Source organism: Propithecus coquereli, unplaced genomic scaffold (genome assembly GCF_000956105.1).
Source record: "Propithecus coquereli isolate 6110/MARCELLA unplaced genomic scaffold, Pcoq_1.0 Scaffold675, whole genome shotgun sequence".
Taxonomy (NCBI): domain Eukaryota; kingdom Metazoa; phylum Chordata; class Mammalia; order Primates; family Indriidae; genus Propithecus; species Propithecus coquereli.
In genome coordinates this window covers 518,796-524,795 of record NW_012152785.1, presented here as the reverse complement: position 1 = coordinate 524,795, position 6,000 = coordinate 518,796, and positions in this window count along the sequence as shown.

Below are 6,000 nucleotides of genomic sequence, written 5' to 3'. Positions count from 1 at the left end.
AAAAACATATACTTCTATTAGTATGATGGGAAAAAACTGAATTTTCTTGTAACTTAGAATATCTACTATGTAAACCAGGTCAATAAGATTTACACTACCATCTAGCCAGTAAAATATTAAAGTCTGGCCAAATCTGTGAAGAAGATCATGAGGGCAAATTTGCAGTCTTTTATTCTCTACATATATCATTATAGAGTTGGCAAAATATGTTCAGATTAAGTATCTGATTTTATCTTTTAATTGAGGTGGACTTAAATGGTTGTTATTACTATTTTCTAAAGGATAAATTGTAAAATGATGTGCCAAGGTTACATAGGGCTAGGATTCATGCATTCTGTTTAATCTAATTTTCCTCAACAGTTGTTATTTTTGCAAGGTGTGTTGGGCACTAGAAATACATGGATGGATACAATTCTGCTCCACACTAGGTAGAGCAGAAGGCAAAGGGCCAAGAATTCTGAGTTCAAGATTGTTATTTTGGAAAATTTATTCCTCTCAATCCTGACTATTTGACCATAAAACACAACTGAAATTAGTAAATCATCAATTGCATTAGAAAGTTAAGCAAAAGGGATGTGGCTGAGAAATAGGAGCACATTTGACATAGACAGATAGATAGTGCTGTAGATTTAGGTATATGTATATAAATTATGAGTCTCTGAAACATCAGGCTCAACTATAAGACAAATAATGTAACTTCAGGTTGACTATACTTCTTGCCACATTTATGCTGTCATTTAGCATTTTTATGAACATAACTGACTGATTACATGTGAAAACTTTTGTGTTTATGTGATTATAAATTTTTACATAAATGAATATGTGGTATGATAGGAAACAGTTGCCACTCTTCTTAGAACTTGGTGGCACAAGTACATGACGGAAGTAACAAGAGACTGGATAGGAGTTTTAAAATACACTTTCCTCCTCATTGTACTAAGATAAAGAGTTTGCAGAGCAAGCTTTTCTTTTTATTATTGAGTTGAAATACTAAATATATAAATGGGAAAATAGTTACTGACTTTTATCCCCACCTGGTAGAATAATGAGAATTCATTTTTTCAAATGGAAATTTATTTTTGAAACATCGTGTAGTGATAACAATGCATTTTGACTTAAATTTTCTAATTCAGATTCTTCATACAGTAACATAAATATTTGTTAAGGAAGAACAGGTGTTTGGGTAAACAAATTGGGAAAGCAATGGATGTGTTGATAATTTTTCAAACTATAGACCATATCCAAGTCTTCCATACATGTGTTTAACTTACCATAAATTTAAAGTAGATTGCAATGAAAAAATACCAATCTAAAAGTAAAGATTGTTATGATAGAGATCAAGTTCAACTAATGCAATAACAAGAGAAAAAATAGGACAAAAAATTCATGTATCATTTTAGAACAGGGAGAAAGTATCAATAAAAAGTAGAGGTACTCAGTATTATTTTGAACCTATCCTTCAAACTTATCGCTGTGTTATTTGCAGGCACCAATAGGCATCTGCCCTGAGAATAAATTTTAGCACTTTCTGCCTTTTTTACTAATTAATTAAAGTGATATTTAAGTCCCACTTAAGGTATAAAGTGCGGAAGGTGAAGCAGAGCAAGAGAAAAAGCTAGGCTCATGAAATAAAAGAAAAAAAAGTCTTCACTCAAGAATTAATATTCAATTATTTCTGGTTCTATGATACATAAATGTTATGAAACAATATTTTAATATTAGCCACCATATCTCATTTGGAGGAACCACTTAGAGTAATAACATGTTTTAACATCCCTGTTAACAATGTAGTCTAGTAACATGAATGACGTATCGCATGTAAAATGCAAGGAAAACTTTTTTTCCTGTATTTTACAAAGATGCTCTTGGCCAACCTACAGTTGTAATTCTATGAGAACTCTTGGAGTCTGTAATTAATGAAAAAGACAAGTCTAGAAAGAGATTAGCATCTGTAATTTGATGGTCGAGTCACAAATGTCCTATGTCACCCTGACTATATTTACTCATTCTTTCACTTAATGACCACAAGACATTCTGAAAGCAATAGGTTTAGCAATATTATAGTCATTTAAAAGTTTGTTCTCATCTTAATCAGCCAAGATCTGCTGCTTCTTCTGCCTGATTGAAAGCAGGTGCTGATTGAGAACAACAACAAGAAAAAATTCCTATGCCTTTTTACAAAGAAAACCCACCAATTTCTTTATAAACATTTACACAGAAACATCATTTATATGAAGTATTCTTAAGATTAAACATACTTGAGTATTTCCCCTGGGTTCCACAGCTTTAATCCTGAGTAATGGATTTATAAGATAGTGGAAGTCCTATCAAAGTAACTATTTAATTGGTCCAGACTTATTTAGTTAGGAATATTTTTACTACTGTGCATACTTTACCCTAAAATATACTGACCAAATATTTGATTTGGTTGCTCTGCATAAATCCTGCTTCTCTTTATACTGTCTCCATTAACTAAGGGATAGACTAACCTCATGAATTTTTTTTTTTTTTTTTACTGAAATGATTTTTTTTACTTGAAATTGCTGAAATGTGTCTTCTAAGTAGCTTGTAATTTTTTTTATTTTCTTATAAAAATTGTACTTTAAAATACAGTGACATCTCATATATCAGAGCATTAGTCTTCTGCCAACATCAGATTTCCAAAACAGTGCACATATCCCAATAGTGACCAAAGAAAGCTTCTGAGAATCACAAAATTTTTGCTTGAATCCACCTACCTGATCTCCAACTCAGGTATAATGATTTTTAAAATAAGAACAAGCAAAACAAACAAACAAAAACCACAAACTTTCTCACGAGGATATTAGAAGACATAAACTGAAAGAAAAAAAATTTGAGAAAGGCACAACAACATAAGTTAAATATCACAGCTGGAAATTAAAGGCAGAAAAATTACCTAAAGATGTATGCAAAGAGAATACCATGGGATGCTGGTTGAAATGAACTTGGGACATCATTAAATTATATTCAGTGATTCTGAGCCAGTATGGAAATATAATATTCTTAATCTAATTTCTATACAAAATATTTTATACTAAAAACAATTACTTTGGTGCTTGAAGGAGTAAACCCTGGAATTCAATAGTATATAGATCATTGCTTCTCAGAATTTAATATGCATATAAACCACTTTAGGGGTCTTATGAAAATGTGGACTCTTGTTTAGTAGGCCTGGGGACATGGGCATGATTTTATGTTTCTAATAAGCTCCTAGTTAATGCTGACAGTTTTTCTAGCAAGGGTATAGGATGCATTAATTTTCAATAAAATTAGGTAAATGAGATGTTACTGTATGTGATTCCAAATACTTTTGGAAATCTGAAATAAAAATATACTATTCATATAAGTTGGCAAGTTTATGTTAATGCAATTCATTCACTTTGGAAAAAGGAAATAGCATATAACAAACTATTTTTTAAAATGTGAAACATGTAAGGGAGAATAAAAAATACTGCATTATTCAATCCTTCAACGAGAGAATCTGCATGCATGTGGGAATTTCATTAAATCTGAACTTGGTCAATACTGTGCAAAATTTGAGGTGAGCTATATCTATATCATACTAAGTCATATTCAATAGAATTCTGAATCTTTTAATCTATATTGTTTCATTCTTTTTACATCTGGAAAGTATGCAACACACAAGGCAATTTTTTAAAAAGAATATTATGTTTTCACTTCTGTTAATGGTGAAAGACTGTGCTTTGTTCAATGATAAAAAATCAAGACTGTGTTCCTTGATTAAAAAATGCCCAGGCAATCACATTTTCTGGCTCTGGACTTTAAGCACATCAATATGTGTGCACTAAAATATTCCATAAATAAACTGAAAATGAAAGAAGTTAAATGCAATAATACATTTGAAATTATGGATTTACAGCCTTTATAGGCATTCTCCTATTACATAAAGTCTTGACCCTGACAAATTCCTTTATGCTGAGTTTAGAAACCATTCATGTCCAATGACATTAATGTGAGATCTCCCTGACCTTACCATGTTTTTCATACTGAAACTGTTGGTCTAGATGCATTATTGCCTATTTGACCATTTCCCACTTCTCAGTAAGCTTTTGCTAAGGGTGAGAATTCTGTGTTGCTCCAAAAAGTTATTTAATTTCAAGTGACTAAACTAAATTATCTCTTATATTTCATATGGAAAGAATGTTTAGGGGGGCACCAGGGAAGATTGTAAATAATATTGATAAAAAGGGGTATGAGGTATAACTTCAAGTGTTCTTTGAAAATTGTGTGTGTGTGTGTGTATGTAAAAATATGAAAAACTTTATATTAGACAATAAGGAAAATAAGTTCATAATTTAAAATAATTTACAGGTGATTCCCACATTTACTATTACTCTGCAATTCCATCTTTCATTTATAAAAAGCCAGAACAGTACAGACAGCAACTGTACAAACTCATTAACTATAAAAATCTCCTAATATTTTTTCCCCATCTGCCTATGGAATGTAAAATTACATGTACCAAAAAGGTTCTGTGAAGCTAGAAATGAAATGTAATCTATGTTAACCAACAAAATATAAATGATTACTTAGTAAATTATTTCATTTATTAAAATGAAAAAAAAAACAAGACTCCATAAAGCAGCTAAATGTTTAGATGATATGTTATTTAGTGAATCAAGAATCTGTCCAAAAAGATTTTCTGGAAAAAAAAAAACAATTATAATAATTGATACAAATGTGAGTGGAAATTTGTCTCTTTTTAAATTTTAAAGCATATTGTTTAAAGTTTTAGCTTGTGTGCATGATATAAATTCCATACATTGTTTTCTCGGTGACAGTAAAAAGCACAGTTTATTAAAAACTGAAGTAAAAGTTAACATAACTTTTTAAAAAATCAGTCACAGTTTCGTCATTGGTATATGAAGGTTGTTCCAGGGGCCCATCCAAAGCTCTTCATCATCCGACTGTGTGTGGTCACTATGAAATTCCAAAGCCTCCTTGATGTTCTTACTGTCAATCATGGACTCCTCCTGTTCAACTGTGCTTTTCAGTCTGTTCCCCAAAGGCTTCGCTGCTATACTGTCAGTCCCCACAGGGCAAGGGGTAAATGTAACCAGAGTTGGCCTTGTGTTTACTTTCTCAGTAGAAAACGGCCCCTTTGATAATGTGTTCAGGGGTACATTTTCCTCATGTGTCACTGCCAACTTGTCTAGTTTCTTAAAGTGCCTCCCCAATCGGACAGGTGAAGAAACTTTTAAGTTATCAGTGAGGCAGGCACGGCGGGTTCTCACCACAGAACCATTCTGTGCAATATATATATTACCGTTGATATTACTGTGAATATTAGGATTGTGAAGACGGTTCCTCTGACATTCAGTAGCGCTTTCTTCTCCAGTTGAGCTAGTTTCATACTCTCGATCGACAACTAATTTGATCATTCTTTTTCTTGCCCACTGACAAAATAAAAAAAAAAGTAAGTTATTATCAAAGGAATTAAAAAGGCGAACATTACAATGCCTGTGAAATCCAAAACAATGGCATTTAGAAAGCCACCAAACTTAATTCAAGAGAGATAGAAGGAAGCAACTCTTTATTAACATCAGTTTATTTGCACCAATTCTATATATATATATCTAAGGAACTGATCCATTGTTTGCCAGCTGCTACACTATTCAGGAAAGTTAAACTGAAAGAAATGAATAGCATTAGTATATTGTGTCCATATTAATGCTTCTATTTCTAATATTTTAAAAAAATTTAAACTCACATGATTCTAATTTTTAATTTACTCTCCATTGTTAGCCAAAACTTTTGTATAATTTAATGTATTATTCACTTGAAGGACCCTTATTTTCTGAGTTATCCCACTTAGATATTTGTTAACTTTAAAGAAAATATTTTCTTAACTTCCATAATTCACTTAGTAATACACAAAACTGAAAGCTGATTATTCTAAACTTTCTTTCTTTAAGCAACTGGAATACAATGGACATTTTCACCAGTTCATTTTCCTTT